Source organism: Podarcis cretensis (assembly GCF_951804945.1).
Source record: "Podarcis cretensis genome assembly, chromosome: 4".
Classification (NCBI taxonomy): domain Eukaryota; kingdom Metazoa; phylum Chordata; class Lepidosauria; order Squamata; family Lacertidae; genus Podarcis; species Podarcis cretensis.
In genome coordinates this window covers 50708630-50726221 of record NC_137173.1, presented here as the reverse complement: position 1 = coordinate 50726221, position 17592 = coordinate 50708630, and the positions used below count along the sequence as shown (strand labels likewise).

The 17592-nt window shown below is 39.2% G+C and overlaps 1 long non-coding RNA gene across 1 annotated transcript; it reads right to left on the bottom strand.

The window, feature by feature from the left end:
• Nucleotides 1–1120: 1120 nt before the first annotated feature.
• LOC307213877 lies at nucleotides 1121–17335 on the bottom strand. Its single transcript, XR_013837769.1, has 4 exons — nucleotides 17192–17335; nucleotides 15283–15566; nucleotides 4996–5127; nucleotides 1121–2178 (listed from the first exon to the last, which is right to left on the bottom strand). It is a non-coding gene; the product is annotated as an uncharacterized lncRNA (long non-coding RNA).
• Between the last annotated feature and the right edge of the window lie 257 nt (nucleotides 17336–17592).

Below are 17592 nucleotides of genomic sequence, written 5' to 3'. Positions count from 1 at the left end.
GGGGATTCAGCAAGGATTTGAGAAGCCATTCACAATACTGTACCAAATCGAGATAATAGCGACTTAATGGACTTAATGGCATGTGAACAAAGTGCTTGAAAACAGCACACTTTGGGTTTGTCACAGTCAATTTCACTTAAAACAAAATATGTTCTATTTTTACATTTTACATTTAAAGCTATTCTGCCTTAGGTTTTTATTACAAACGTCAGCTTCTTTGCTTCTTCTGGTTTTGTATATATTACTGTGACTATTCATAACAATATTAGTGCTTAAAATCTATACATTGTGGCAGGGTGGTGATAAAATTCGCTGTTCCTTCCTAATTTGGAAGGAAGAAAACAAACATTGACACCATAAATCTGTACTGACCCATCATATCTGAAAGTCACTGTCACAATTCATTGTCCTGACATTGACTAAATAAAAGGGAAGGATTGTGTTGTGCATGAGAGGAATTTTTGTCACAGGTTACTTCCTTTTATGAACCAAGGTGGGACAAAATGTTGGCTCTCAGTTTGCTACCCCATTCACATGCGGTGTGAATTATGGATATAAATGAGATGAGGAATATTGTTGAAATCTGCACTGCACAGAATAAATTTGGAGGGGGTGGGCTTACCATTTTTGTGCACGCAGACATTGGGTCTCCTTGTTTTTAAAAGCGCTCTCTCTCTCTCTCTCTCTCTCTCTCTCTCTCTCTCTCTCTCAGAATCAGGCCAAAGGCCCATCTAGTCCAACATCCTGTTCTCACAGTGGCCATCCATACTATGGGAAGCCCATAATTAGAACAGGCTGGTGCTGAGCCCACAACTGCCCTCTCCCTACATGTGATCCCCATCAACTGATATTCAGATGCATATTGCCTCTGACAGTGGAGACCATCTCTACCTCTTGTGGGAGCAGATTCCATATTTTAACTAGGTGCTGTGTGAAGATGTATTTTCTTTGTTATTAACAGGGGTGTCATCTTGAATAAAATATTGGGGAGCAGGTAAGCCCTGCCCTACATAATCAATCACAAAACTTGGTGCACACACACACTATTTAAATGGCAATATCCATCAGCTTTGTGGAGGGCAATGAGACCTCAGCCCCTAGGAGTTGGCTCCTACAGTCCTGAATATTCCAACATTTAGCTTCATTGGATGGTCCTGAGTTGTAGAACTGGAAGGGAGACTTAACATCTACTTTTTCCTCGCCCTGCATAATTTTATAAATCTCTAACATGTAACACCCCTTACTCATCTTCCCCCTTCAAAATAAAAAAAAGCGTCAAATAGTATAACCTCTCTACATAGGATAGTTGTTCAATTTCCTTGATCATTTTGGTTGCCTTTTCTCTGAACTTTCCAAGCTATATGACATCCTTTTTGAGGTGAGGCAACCAGAACTATACACACTATTCCTAGTGTGGTCACACCATGTATCTGTATCTATTATGATATTGACAGTTTTATTTTTGATCTCTTTCTTAATGATCCATAATGTGGAATCCACCTTTTTCATAGCTGTTGCAAACTGGTTGAACATCTTCATTAAACCTAAAGTATTGTTTCTGGTCAATCACCACCAGTTCAGATCCCATAGGCGTATATATGAATTTAGAGGGGGGGGGTTGCCGGGAAATGCATTATTTTACACTTGCATACATTACATTCATTTGCCATTTTACTGTTCATTTGCTCAGTTTGGAAACATTGCAGTCACAAAGAAACCCCAGAGCAAACCGGATGAGCAGTAAAGAAATGAAATGGGAGAAATCCCCTTGTCCCTAAATAAAAGTTTACATGAATCATAGCTAATTAAACAATGAGGCTTTCTCTGCATGGAGAAAAGGCTTAAGGGAAATTTGACAACAAAACTGTTGCGGTGGAAAAATGAGAAGAATGACTGATTATCTTCCAAGGCACTGGTGCCCACAATCAATAGATTCAAACTGAAGTACAGCAGATGTAGACTGGCTATCGGGGCGGGGGGAATGTTGACTTCCTAATTGTATGAATGGCTGAGCAATGAAACAGGTCTCCCAGTGAAGTTATATAATTACCTTTTGAACAGATTTGGATGGAGAATCTATCAGGAAAGGTTTGTGCATAGGATATCTTGCCAGTTTAGAAGTGTGAGCTAAATGACCCTTGGTTCTCTTCCATCTCTATAATTTGAATGGCGTACACTCTATTAACATAGTAATAAAAGATACGTTACAGGGAGAGCTGCTGATAATGTCAACATTTCATTAGTGACACTGTGATTAAATTTCTGTCAAACTTAGGAGCATCAATTATATGTTAGGATATGAATCAAAATAAATGGCAAAATTGATTTAAATAGTCTATGTTCGCTATTCCTAACTTAGTTCTTGCCTAGTTAATATTTTATGCTGTAAACCTGTTCTTAGCAATAAGTACTTCATACACAGATAACCAGGTTGTGAAGGATTTCTATCATCATCTGAAAGCACAGGCACAAGTGGCATGTGATATAGTGCTCCTATATGGCTCCCCTTCCTGTCCTCATCACTGTTTCAAGGAAAGGAACCATGTACTCATGCAAAGACTCATGCCACATAATCCTTTCTGTGGCAGTCAGCAAAGAGAAGAAGGTTGGGTAGGTGACCCTTCTTCCTCAAGCTGCCTTAGGGTGTTCACTGGGAAGCAGATTTTAACATCCCTGACTTCTTGTACCACCTACCAGTTATGAGCAAGGTAACCATGCTCATTCATGCATCCAGTTAGCTAAATCAACCTGCACCACATCCCTGCTTGCTTTAACACCGAGAGGTTGGTGGAAAAGGTGTCCTCTTAGGCCACTTGTGAACCTCATCCCCAAATATCCTGCTCGGTCCTCAAGCAGGAAACTAACTAGTTTACCATGGATGTATATTAGGATGGGTGGGTCACCATGTTGAATCCAGAGACACAGTTGAGAAGGTGGTGGTGACTCATTAAGGATGCCTCCTTCTGATTGCTTGGCCTTCTCAATAAGACATTGGCTCCAGGCTAGTGTGGCTTTATCCCAGTTTCAGATCAAAAACCAAAGAGCAACATCCAAGCAGCCAGTATTATTCAGGGAACTATTATTCAGGGAATGTTCACCATTAGGTAGGTTAGCTAGATGGATGGATGGATGGATGGATGGATGCATAGTTTGGCATAAATCCAAAGAAGATTACCAGGCAATTACGTTGAACTATGGCAAGAATTAATCTGTCTGTGCAAGACAGATTGCTAAGTAAATAAGAAAAAAAAAATGATTCAAGAAACTTAATACATCTGATAAAAGCATCCCTGAAAGCTCCAGTTACACAGTTCATTTAAATCCCTTTTCAAAAACAGCAGCATCACCAAATTACGAACTAACTGGAGCCTAAAAGTTCTCTATTGGAAAGCTAAGCAATTCTACAGGGTTATTTTGAATTACATTACATGTGCAGGAACTCAGTGAAGAAGGCAAATTCTGTATCCCACTTTCTCTTACAAGACCCTCTGATGCAATAATGCAATAAATTTAAGGAAGAAACAGGAATATTTTATAGGCCAGCGAGACTGAATGGGATTAGGATTTTATATGATTTCTTACTTATCTCACTTTCAGGTACAAATTTATGAGAGTTCTATATTAAAGTTGAAGCATTTCTTCATAGTTGCTAAATTGACATGTTGTCTAGCATCTTTAGTTAAGTTTGCTATAATAATTTGGCTACTGTAATGCTCTACGATTACATCTGCACAGGGATGCAAACCTGAATAAAATAGGGTGGGCAGCTAAGCCCACCCACATAATAAATCACATGACACAGTACACACCCACCCACACCCACACCCCATTTGAATGGCAATGCCCATCAACTTTATGGGGGCCCAACCTCCTCAAATATTTTATTGGAGGGGATGAAGACCTTTTAGCCCCTAGGAGTTGGCTCCTACACATCTGCATAAAAATATTCTGTCATTGCCATTGACTTATGATGACCATACCAACTCTGCTATGAACACTTGAAGGACTGCTGGATCTGCTAAAATGAAGGATGAAGCAATAGCATCTTAGATACCAGGAGGGCCTTGTTGGAAGTTGATTCACAGAATGTGTTACTCATTTCCCTTTCAGATTTCTCTACTAACAAAGACTAACATAAACACAGCATCAAGCTGCATTACTTTTATTGTTGTTAGCTGCTCTGAGCCCAGCTTCAGCTTCGGCTGGGGAAGGTGGGATATAAATAAAATTGTATCATCATCATCATCATCATCATCTACTAGTTTATTATATTAGTAGCTTTCATTGTTAAATATGCTTTCCAGAAATCCCAGATATCCTTAGATTAGGTAACACTAAAATAGTGACTTGATCTGTAATAAGACTGCGATTTTCAACACAGTGGCCTGGTTCACATGAAACACTGAGCCAAATGTGTGGACTTTCACAGATGAGCTCACAGTTGATTTGTTTCTTTCCAGTTTTGGGGTTTTTTTTGCAACTCTGAGCTAAGTGATAAGGCTGAATAGCTTGAAAACCATTTGGCTAGTTCCAGTTTGAAACAAACATTATTTCTTCCACTGATTTAGACTCATGACATTCAAGGCACCAGAGTCAGCATGTAAATTAGGAAAATGCAGAATTCATTAATCCCAACTCCTTTAGACAATGGATCATACCTAATTATGTCCAGCCTTAGAGAGTTATGTGACAATCACAGGACATTTTTTTCCTACACTGCAGTTAATGAATGTGTATGAGAAAAAAACACATGTTCAAATCTCTGCATTTCACATAATACATTAAAGCTATTCTGTCAAAAAAAAATGACCTTAAATGTCTCCTCTAAATTCATAAATACGTGTTTCAATTTTCTCTGAATAAAAATCTGCTGAGTAACACTGTTTGTCAGGCATCACACAAATAATAAAAGTACTGGCATCCTTTTAGCACATTTCTTTTTCTCTCTCCCCCTCCACAAATCAACAATAAAATTAATAAGAATAGGGACATTACCTGATTGTGTGTTTTCTTCAGCAACCCAAATGTGTTAAAAAGTAATTTTTCATGAATATATTTTCACATTTCATTGAACACCTAGTGATACTGATGAGAACAAATACAATTTGATCACTGCCTCGCATAAACCTGTAAAAAATACAATAATATTTTCTGAACTCTGCATTATTTTCTGAAATCTTAGCATCATTGGCAGTCAGATCCACATCACTCTAAAATGGGGCACAATGGCTGAAAGTATATGTGAAATAAATCGACTCCCCCCATTCAAATAATAATAACAACAACCCAGTTATTGTATGGAGAAAAGGAAATCAACAGAAAAAATTAGATTAGCAATTCAGGGACTGTTCAAAAATAAGAAAGTGTCTGTCTTACAAGTGAACTTTGATAATATTTAAAATATTTATTCTCAATCATACATGCATAATAGGAAAAACTTACATAATGATTGTGTAATGCTGGTATGAGAGCGCAAACACTTTAAAAGGGCTGTGCTTCAATGTATTGCTTTTTTACACTGGAGATGATCAAGGAGGAGATGATCTGGCAGTAAGTAGTCTTATTTCAATAATTATTCTATAAATAGTTAAATAATTATAACTGGACCTTGCCTAGTGATAAAGTACATTGGTTGGTAGCTTGGATCCTGAAAGCAGCTGCTAAATGCATATGGTAAGTGAAATCTGCAAGGTCTAGGGCTACAGCACTAAAACATTATCCTTTCTTTCTCCCTGGCATGTGGGAAAGGGGCTAAAAATGAGAGTTCTGACACACAGGGGTGGTAGTGATCAGTGAATGTAATAAAACCCTAATTTCCAAAACTCAACTATTACAAAATTCATCCTGTTGTAAAGTCTAATGTGGTATCATTCCTAAATTAGATGTATCTAAAAGAGTGATTCATATTAATAGATCTTGATTTGCATTATGAAAACAACAACTCAGGTAATAAACATGTGAGAAACACAAATATGGAACTCCTTGCGCTGTGATGCCTCTCAATAGCTCCATAGTGTCAACATCAGTTTATACATTAATGCAGTCTTTCTCAACTTTGAGTTCCCAGGTGAACTACAGTTCCCATCATCCCTGACTACTGGCCATGCTAGCTCGGAGTGATGAGAGTTATACTCCAACAATATCTGGGAAACAAAGGTTGAGAAAGGCTGTGTTTAAGAATAAGCAACAAATTGGCAAGCTGTGGTTTGCACCATTTCCCAGTGATGTAGCACCGTTATCAAAAGATTACACATAATCCCAACACAGGTTTATGGTCCTATGTTATGGACCCATGGAGTTCAATGAAGTTCACTCAGAAAGGTAAAATAAATTTGTGCACAGATGATGATTGCAACAACCTATCTCTTTAATCACTCTTGTAAGAATCTGTCTTGAATTGCTTGATTTATATATAAATATAATGGTGAACTTTTAATTTGAAGGTTGGGGATTTTTTTTTAGGTGGGGTGTTGTTTAGTTTTCCTTAGTAACTAAATTAAATTGTCCATCAAATTTAATCAGTCAGTTTGTGACAAGGTATCCCATGGGCACGTTTTACTGTAGGTGTCATTATCATTGCCTTCATAAATCACCATAATAGAACTCCATAGTGCCAGGCTGTTGCAGAGCATCACATGATAAATCCCTAATAAATTGGTCTGGATTTTCTAAAATAAGAACAGCTCAATCTTCTGAACATAAAAATACAAGAATAATACTGCTTCCTGGTGCAGAAACAAACAGGTCGGGGTGTGTGTGTGGAGCGCATTTGTGAGACAGACTGGAAATGCAGCATGAAGCCGCTTCCAGCTAAAAGTCTGGTGTAATTGCCAGAGGTTGGGAGGAGTGAGAAGATGTTACTTAAGTGCTGTCCCATACCACCCCACCCCTTTATTCTCAAGCAAGGCAAGAGATAGATCAATGAGAGACAGCCGGAATTGGGAGTGGCCTAGTTTGGAGGTTCTTTTGGACAGAAAAAGAACTTTGTCAGTGGCAGCAGCTCGGCAGTGGCATAGCAACTGCAGAGGCAAACTCACTGGCCTCATAGAATCATAGAATTGCAGATTTGAAAGGGACTCAATAAGTCATCTGCTTCAACTCCCTACAGTGCAGAAATCACAGCTCAATAATCATTTCAACGTAGTCCATTTCACTGTTGAACAGCTCTTATAATCAGAAAGTTATTCATAATGTTTAGTTATTCATGATGCTTGCGCCATCTTCCATGTGGCAGCCCTTTACATATTCAAAGATATATCTTTTCTTAGTCACTTCTTCTCCAAGCTAAACACACCCAGTTCCCTCAATCGTTCCTCATAAGGCTTGATTTCCAGACCCTTTGTGAACTTAGCTGTCCTCCTCTGCACATGTTCTAGTTTGTCTTCTTGAACTGTGGTGCACAAAAATGAACACAATATTCCAAGTGGAGTCTGGCGAAGGCAGAAAAGAGTGGAACCAATGACAGATCTTGGGGCCTCATTTTTTTTGGGCAACCTGTGTGACACCAAAATTCAACATACCCACCCTTCTTGCTTTCCATTCCACCTGCCGCAGACTGTCTTGCCAGAGTGGTGCATGCTCCCGCTTGGACTACTGCAATGCACTCTACGTGGGGCTATCTTTGAAGGTGACCCGGAAACTACAATTAATCCAGAATGAGGCAGCCAGACTGGTGACTGGGAGCGGCTGCCGAGACCACATAACACTGGTCTTGAAAGACCTGCATTGGCTCCCAGTACGTTTCCAAGCACAATTCAAAGTGTTGGTGCTGACCTTTAAAGCCCTAAATGGCCTCGTCTCCACCCCCATCATTCAGCCTGGACACTGAGATCCAGTGCTGAGGGCCTTCTGGCAGTTCCCTCATTGCAACAAGTGAGGTTACAGGGAACCAGACAGAGGGCCTTCTTGATAGTGGTGCCTGCCCTGTGAAACGCCCTCCCTTCAGATGTGAAGGAAATAAGCAGCTATCTTATCTTTGAAAGACATCTGAAGGCAGCGCTGGTTTAAGGAAGTTTTTAATATTTAATGCTGTATTGTTTTTAACACTCGATTGGGAGCCACCCAGAGTGGCTGGGGGAACTCAGCCAGATGGGCGGGGTATAAATAATAAATTATTATAATTATTATTATTATAAGATTTTTGGTATCCTCAAGGCTCTGCACCTAGTGCAACTGAACTGGTCATGTTTGCCTAAATCTGCCTCTGGTGCAACTATTACCTTCCCATTCCACATTAGGATTATAAATATTAAGTGGATTCCTTTCATCCATTGCACACAACTAAGCATGTTCAACCATCCACACCATGCAGTCAGGGCTTAAGCTATCCAAGGGCATATCACTGCCAAGATTTCAGGCTACCTAAGTGTGGTTCTGGTCACAGTCTTTAATGGCACCTCCGCATACCTCTATCAGTCCATCATCTTCAGATGCTACCCCAGCCATGCCTGTAGCAGTGATGTGGCTGGACATTTAAGAAAGAAAAGGAATCCACATTGCAGGTAATAAAATAAAACATCCTATTTGAGATATATAGGTAGGCTACCTAACTAGGAATTAGCTGAGGCATGGTAAGCTAAGGGAGAAAGTAGTGGGAAAGTTTGAAAGACTGCCAGAGAAATGTATTAAGAGAGTTAAAATTAATACTGTTTGTTCAGTCAATTCTTTTAGTCAAGCAACAAGGCTTTATAGTAATGTGTGTTCTCTGGTAATTGTTTTGAATACAAGGGAATGATTGGAAAGGGGACCAAAACCAAGTAAGTAAACTATTAGACTCTACCACAAATCAGTGATGCACAGAAATGAAATGAGGTGGAAGCATTTAATAAGATGCCACAAATATATCTTTCCACTGCCCCCTAAAAAAGTTAAAATTAATATGCTATGTCAAAAACAGGATTACCATAGACAAAAATTCAACATAAAGAATTATGTTGGGGTGGATTCTAATCAGATGAATCACAACTAGGTTAGTAGTTGCATAGGATATGTTCATTAGAGAAAGAGGAAGAATTCATTTCAAAAGGATTTATTCATGGAGTTTGGTGCTTCTGACCAGAACAAGATTTTCCTGCTTCAAACTGCCTCTTTCACTTATGGCAAAGCCCCCTCTTTCTTTAGCATCGGTTAGTATCTTAAACTTAATTCTGGGCTTTTTGCCCTGCCAGACAAATTTGGAGATCTCTCTTTGCCACCTCCCAAAACACTCCATTTTATCCACAATCTGCAACGTTTGAAACAAAAACAACATTTTTGGCAGTACATTCATCTTAATAGCAGCAATACATCCTGACAAGGAAAGTTTCAGTCTTGACCAAACATCTAGATCCCTTTTAATTTCAGACCAACATTTTTCATAATTGTCTTTAAATAAATTCATGTTCTTCGCTGTTATGTTTACCCCTAGGTATTTTACTTTTTTAACCACATTTAATTCTGTCTCTTTCTGAAACCTTTCTGATTCTAAAGAAGTCAATTTTTTTCCCAGAACCTTAGTTTCTTGCTTGTGAAGTTTAAATCCCGCCACCCGACCAAACTCATAAATCAGTTGCAGTACCCTTTTAGTACTAGGCTCTGGCTCCTGTAAGGTCAATACTAGGTCATCTGCAAATGCTTTAAGTTTATACTGTTTCGCTCCGACCTGAATACCCTCCACCAACCGGTCTCCTCTAATCATATTTAGAAGCACTTCCAGGACCGATATAAATAACAAGGGGGAAATAGGACAGCCTTGTCGTGTTCCTTTTTCAATTTTGAACTCTTCCGTCACCACATTGTTCACTATCAATTTTGCCTTCTGCTCTGAATAAATTGCCTCTATCCCATTCTCAAACCCCCGCCCCACTCCCATTCCTTCCAAATTTTTCTTCATAAACTTCCAAGAAATGTTGTCAAAGGCCTTCTCCGCATCTATAAATATCAGCACTGCTTTTGTATTAATATTTGTTTGCAAGAGTTCCAAAATATCAATAATGTTCCTTGTATTTGCAAACAAATGTCTACCTGGGAGAAAGCCTGCTTGGTCCTTATGAATCACTTCATTTAACACTTTTTTAAATCTACTTGCCAAAATGTCTGCAAATATTTTGTAATCCACATTCAGGAGGGAGATGGGGCGGTAGTTCTTAAGTTGTGTCTTTTCGGTTTCTAGTTTAGGTATCAATGTGATGAAAGCCTCTTTCCACGACTCTGGTGCCTTCTTCCCTTCCATAATTTCATTGCAAACCTCCATTAATGGATGTATCAAATAATCTTTCAATGTCTTATAATATTTGGAGGTGAGTCCATCTGGCCCTGGAGACTTGCCCAGTTGCATGTTCTGAATGGCTTCTTCAATCTCTTTTTGTGTTATTTTGTAGTTCAGGATTGTTCTATTTCGTAGGGACAACCTTGGTAAACCATTCTTCTTTAGAAATTGTTCTATCTCCACTTCGTTTTGCGGCCCTTGTGTATATAATTGTTTGAAATATCTCTGGAAACACTTTCTGATCTCCACTGGGTTCTGGATGTTTCTTCCTTCAATTTCTAAATTTGTTACCGTGTTCAGTTTTTGTCTCTTTTTCAGCTGCCATACTAGCAGCTTTCCACATTTATTTGCTGATTCAATGGATCTTTGTTTCATTAATTTAACTTTCCATTCCACCTCCTAATTTATCAATTTTGAATATTGTGCTTGGTAGAGTTTAATTTCTCTTAGAATCTCCTTTGATTTCGGTCTCGATCTTTACTTCTTCTCACCTTCTTTAATTTTCTCCAAAATCTTATCTTTTTTCTCATTCTGTACTTTTTTCTTTATAGTGTTCTGTTGTATCAGAAACCCCCTCATAACAGCCTTACTTGCGTCCCAGACGATTCTTTTTTCCACCATGGTGTTCAGATTTATCTCAAAATAGTCCTTCAAAACTTTTTGGGCCTTTTTAATGATCTCCTGATCTCTAAACAAATTGTCATTCATCCTCCATCTAAAGGAGCCGGTTGGGGTTAGTCTCATGTCCATCTTTACAGCGTTATGGTCGGAGCAGGTCTTTGGGCAGATTTCCACTTTTTTTATCTTGGGTGCCAGGCCTCTAGTTGTCCATATTTGGTCGATTCTTGTCCATGTCAGTTGGGCTTCAGAAAAGAATGTTCCTTCTCTTCCTAGAGGGTTCTTTGTTCTCCAGATGTCAATCAAGTCCATGTTGTCAGTCAGTTCAAAAAATGTTTTAGGTAGTCTGCCTTCTTTTGTTACACTTTGGCTATGTGACTTGTCCATGTTAGTTGATACCACTCCATTCATGTCTCCCATCATAATGATGTTATCATAATTCAGATAGTCCAGCATTATCTCATGCAGCTTCTTGTAGAATTCCGATTTTCCGTCATTTGGCGCATAAATTCCTAATATCAAAAACTTTTCTCCTTGATTCTGAATCTCAATTGCCAGGATTCTTCCTTGTTCATCTTTAAATAAAAATTTTGGTGACAGGCTCTCTTTTGCATATATCACCACACTTCTTTTCTTAACTCGATCCGAAGAGATAAATTCTTGGCCTAATCTTTTATTTATTAACACTTTTCTATGTAACCTAGTCACATGTGTTTCTTGCAAACAAATAATGTCCAATTGTTCTTTTTTCAAAATATGAAATATCCTTCTCCTTTTCTCCGGGATGTTGGCGCCATTTATGTTCCAGCTCAGAAGTTGCAGAGACATCCTGGATATATCTGTTATTGCCCTGGTGGTGGTGTCTTTTTGTCCTGGTCTTCAGACCCCAAAGGTGTAGGTATAGATACAGGCGCTGGTCCAGCCCCTGAAGGTTCTGCAATCCCTTTCTGAAGGTCCTCTCCGTAAATATTCAAAAATTTATCTCTATCTTCAGCTGTTTTAATTTTTACCTTCTTCCCTCTGAACGTGAAAGATAGACCTTGTGGAAATTCCCACCTAAAGATAATTGAGTTGCTCCTCAACAGCCTTACTAGTTCAAGGTAGGTGGATCTAAGGTCCAGAAGTTGTTTAGGAATGTCCTTATATATTCAAGTGACTTTCCGTAGTGTAGTCCTAGTATTTTGTCTCTTTCCTCCTTGGATCTCAAAGTAATCAAACAGTCTCTGGGCTTGTCCTTTCTTGTTGATCTCCCAAGTCTAAAAGCAGTCACAATTTTAAAGTCCTTTTCTTCCTCCAAAGGCCACCACTTGGAGAATTCCTTTGTCAAAAACTCAATTAAGTTCCCTTGTTCGGATTCCAGTTCTGGTATGAACCTCAATTTTAAGTTATTTTCCCGGGCCCGAAGTTCGATCATAGACAGATAGGCCTGCTGTTCCCCAACCTGTTTATGGAGTGGTCTTACCTCCTGCTCCAGTGCCTCAGTTTTCTGGATGGCTTCCTCTGCCAATTTCCGATTTTCTACAGTAGATTCAGTTAATTTGCCAATTGCTTGTGTGTTCAAAGTGACTTGCTCAGTTAACTTGTTGACACAGTCTCTAGTCTGATCAATCTTAGCCGTTTGTTCATCCACTTTTTTATCTAAGCCTTCCAATTTTTCAAGAATTCTGTCTAATACTGAAGCAGATCCCCCTGATGCCATATCTTCTCCCAGCAGCTGCTCACTTTCCTCTAGTTCCAAAACATCAGGAACAGATGATCTGCGCGGCTGTGAAAGTAGAGTCAAAGTTGTTTGCCTTTTTCCTCTAGCCGATCTTGTTTGTCTTCCAGTGCCACTCATTCCAATTCTGTCTGCTAGTCAAGGTCAAAGTGAATGTGTTCCCATGGGAATCCACAAGCCCATAAAGTAAACTTTTAGGAGGAAGGGAAACCAAAAGGAAAGTCACATATAGTTGTAAATCCAGAGCCCACTAGAGGGAGCCCAATTTTGTTATAGAGAAGAAGTCAAATTGTTAATGTCACTTATTTAAATCTTCAAAGTTTTCCAAATTTCAGTATTTAGCTCTGTCCAAACAGCCTTTAATTTCCAGAAGACCTTCAGTTTAATTGTATTTAGCAGAGTTGGTCTCCAAGTATAACAATGTCTCAATAAGAGCAAGATATATCAGTTCAATGTAACAGTTTCACTAAAGCTCAGCTAGTAATAACTCCAGCAACAAAGTGTCAAAATCTTGCAATCTGACAGTTTTGTTATCTAGGCAGTCCGACTGCCTGGGATTCTTTGTCAATTTGTAAATCCAACAGAGCAGGTAACAAGCAGTTCATATTCCAAAATAAAGCTTTTAAAGAGTTAAGTCCTGAAACACTTAAATAGATTTGAGAGTTGATTGCCTTTTTACGCCTCTTCAAAGACTCCAAAGATCAAAGTCTTTGCTTTAAATCTTAAGCAGTGGCAAGAGACGGACTTCCTGGTTACGTCTCTCGCTTTTATCCGAATTAGTAGAAATTTACGTCCAAATCTTTCTTTCTTATCTTACTCACGAGTTGTTGGTTTCAAGCCGAATGTTTCCAGGAAAAGAGGATAGCGCTCACCGACAGCAGCTACGCGGCTTCACTCCACAGAAAGAGCGATTGACTCACAGCACCGCACCCCCTTCCACGTTCCGGGGCCTCTTACAGGGTCCCTTCTACGTTTCGGGGAGCGCTCCTGGTGCCCGCTGAGTCCCACGGCCACAGGCTTACGCTGCCTGTGGTTTTCCGATGTGGGTCTCCGCTGCGCCGTAGCGGACGACCCGTTTCTGCGGAGCTCCCTCTTCGCAGTTAGAAGAGGTCAGCCATTGCCGGACGCGCCGCCTCCGGAAGTGCTCAAGAAATACATTTTCTTCCACCTTTTTCATCACAGGAAGTATGTGGATGTCATGAGTGCACCTTAATCCAAGATGCTATCTTTTTTTAAAAAAAAACAAACACAAAAAATATAAACTTTCTCCTCCACACCAAGACAAACTTCTGCCACTGAAGTCAAGAAGAAACAAAAGTAAGCAGGTAAGGCCTTTTGTCTCTTGTCAGAATTGGGATCACCACAGGGCCATAGTTCATCATTAGAGCATTTCCTTTGCATGGAGAAGGTTCAGTTATTGGCATCTCCAGACAGAGCTATCTGAAACCTTGGAGAACGTGGGCAGTCAGTGTGGATAATACTGACCAATGCTTGGTATAAGACAGCTTCCTTGGTTGCTATGATGCTACATATAATTTTTATATGCACAGAAACAAATGTACAATAAATGCAAAAGAGTTTCAAATTATTATTATTATTATTAATTATTATTATTATTATTATTATTATTATTATTCCCTACCCATCTGGCTGGGTTACCTCAGCCACGCTGGGCGGCTCCCTACAAGGAGCTGTCAGGTAGAAGAGAACAGATGATAGGTTATAAGCATCCTCACAACGGAGGGAGTTTTAGGGTGGCATGACCAGTGTGCTCCCATTGGGTGATGTGCTGCAGGGGGACCAAAACAATGCTGTAGAGGAGAGTGTGGGAGGCAGGGGGGATGAATTCTAGCATTGCACAGGGTGCTGCTAATATAGTGTGAGATAAAAGGAATCACTTCCTAAAGAGAGGCACATATCTACCTGAACTGTGCATATCTGCTGATTGAAATTGAAAATGCTGGTGAAGAAGGATTAACAATTATGTTGTCAACTAATGCAGTAGTGTTGCCAATGTAATAATATCACTGTCAAAGCAATTTCTGAGCACAGAAGATTTAAATAAACTGTTGCCTAAATAAAGCTACGTATGAACCAAACTGTAGACTTACTGTCTATGTGGTAGGGGGAACGATCAATAAAAAAGCTCAGGTAACAAATGGAATAGGGTGGATGTGGAGGAACTCCCTGAAACCACCACCTTGAAATAGATCAAGCTGATCTAGCTGAAACTTAGAGGGAGTCCTGAGTTCTTTAGGAAGGTCACAAGTCACATAGATGCTGCAATCCAGCACCCTAGGAGGGATCCCTAATGAACTCAGTGGGACTTACTTCTGAATAGATATGCTCTGGAATGCACTGAAAAAAACTCCAGAGTGCTCAAATGTGACCCAGAGTAAGGTATGCCAGTGAGAACTCCCAAGGTGAATTAAACATGTGTTCCAGTTTCACAAACTGCTCTTGTGCCTCGTTTTCTACTATGTCACTTTAGCAACACACGTTTATTCAAGCCTAGTCAAAATACACTATATATTATTAGTACAGTAGTTAGTGTTAGCATTATTAGTGTTGTTATTGTCCCTGCTGTTTGATGGCTGTTGACTTTTCCCCATTCTTGTCTGAACAACAATAGTTTAAAAATAGCTTGCAGTGTAGCATAGTGAGGAAGTTGGTATTGGGGGGGGGAATAGAAGTGGCAAACCTCTTCTTGATGTAGGGTTGCAACCAATACTGTAGGTATGCAGAGCATTAGCATTGCACTCATACAAAGTGATCTACTTCTCTTAACCCTGCTGCCCTCTGTTCCCTTTCAAAATCTGCTCTGGAAGATTGCAGCAGCAACGTCCTCTTAAAATTGAAGAACTGGCTGTCTCTGCACATACTTTCAGCCAGGATTCTTCCTGTAATTCTAGAACTGAACTCATAGTACTACCACAGAAATCCTTTCTTGGTGCTCCAAACCTCCAGTTTCTTCATCTCAGCTGTCTAATAAAGAAAGAGAACACCTTTTGATTGTGGCTATTGTTAAATAACTGGGGGTCAGAATTCTCGAGGATCGACTGCAACCTGTCAGAGATCTACCAATATGTATGTTGTATTTTTATTTCTTTTTTTCATAACCTGGCCTGAAAATGCTAACTGGCAGAGAAGGGTGAGGCATCCGTTTTAGCAAATACCTTGCCTGATATTGGGGGACCTCAATAATTTGGACTATCAGAACAGCGCGGATAACAATACTGGAAATTGCAAGCATGGCCGAATCAACATATATGGTTTACTGAAGAAATGGGCACATTATACAAATCGAATGCTTTTCAAAATGGGATTCCTTTATTACCTCTTATAATAATTATTCTGTGTTTGGGAGATTGGGTATTTTATGTTTAACAGTAGGAGATATATAAAAATGCATGTATAATAATTATTATTAAATTTTTCAATAAGCAAATAAGTGCAAATTTCCTGTATGGGCCTGTTTGGTCCAGTTCCAATGGTTCTTCTTTCCTAAATAATAAGACAAATCCTCTTGTCCATTCTGCACTAAACAATATCATAAATTGAAACCTATGTAAAAAAAAAAATACACTTCCCTCAGTGCAGAAGACTTTTGTCAAAGTCACTAGCAGCAAAGGTCACCAATAAAGAGAATGCTATAGACATGACTTGACAGTTTGAAATCAGATGACTGGCAGACACAATCGAGGCTCATGATGCACTTGGTCTGTGTTTGTTTGCTTCCCTCCTGAGAAATGTCCTGGGAAGTTTAATTCAGATAGACCAAATATACACTGAAGTATGCTATCACCCATGTTGTGTGTAACTATACAGAGGGGTATTTTCACCCTCTGTTTGACCTCCCCCTTTCAGTTATATTTTGTTCACATGCCTTAACTGTGCATCCAATATATCTTGTACCAGTGCCTGAAATTGGACATCCAGTAAGCCGACGCCACAAAATATCTTTCTCTGTAGTTTGAGTCTGCAAGGGGTGGGGGAATACTTTGGGTAACCTGATGCCATTGTAACACCTATTGGTTCACAGATGGGCAGTCTCACCCACCTGCCAAAATGCCCCACCAGCTGAAAAAGGTTCTCAGCCCTGGTATAAAGTGGAAATGTTTCAATGATCTGCATGTATGCAGATACCCCATCCTACTCAGAATGCAGATTCTAAAATTAGCACTTGGATCATTCATGGTTTATATATTGAAACTCCAGAATATTCATTTTTGCAAGGAAGAAAAAGAACAGCATTTGTGTAATTGTTTAGATTTTCAGAGTTTAGAGTAATGTGTTCAGCTTTGATGAATACAAAGCTCATAGAAGATGCTGGATTTTTTGATTTTAAAAAAGGAATTTCCTTTGTTTTTTATATCAGTCTATTTAAAAATAGCACCATGTTCTAGCTTTTAACACAACTCAAAAAATAAATAAATGATTTTTTGATTGATTTTTATTTCCAATTGTGAAATTTCTAAAGTTCTTTCTTTTCAGTTTCCCTAGGCCAATGTCTATTAAGTTTATGCAATTGTGTCCTAAACACTCATATATTGATTACAGTGTTATATTTAACTGATGTTATTTCAAAGTAAAGTGGAACATTACTATACCTTGAAGGGCATCAGCTTAAAGGATGACAGCTGACAGTTGTCTGCTGTATTCTCCATCAGCTATAGACAGCTTTATTCAGGAGGGCCTGGGGTCATCTGAACCTGACACATGAAAGATCTTGTACTGTGTTTACATCAACTTCTGTCTCTCGACTGACAAAGCACTTAGGTAGCTTTGTAGCTGTGCGAACACTTGTCTGAGTGTAACTTACATCCTTCAAGCATTTCCTGGTCAAAGGTCTATTGCTTCTGATAATCACTGAGGTGGATAGATTGTGACATAACCTGGTTGTATTCATGGTGAATTGAATCCCTTTTCATGGAAATAAGTGAAACAAATAGTTGCTTCCTAATAGAAATCCTGTGTCTGGCATAACAATTACGTTTTTGCATTTCACCAG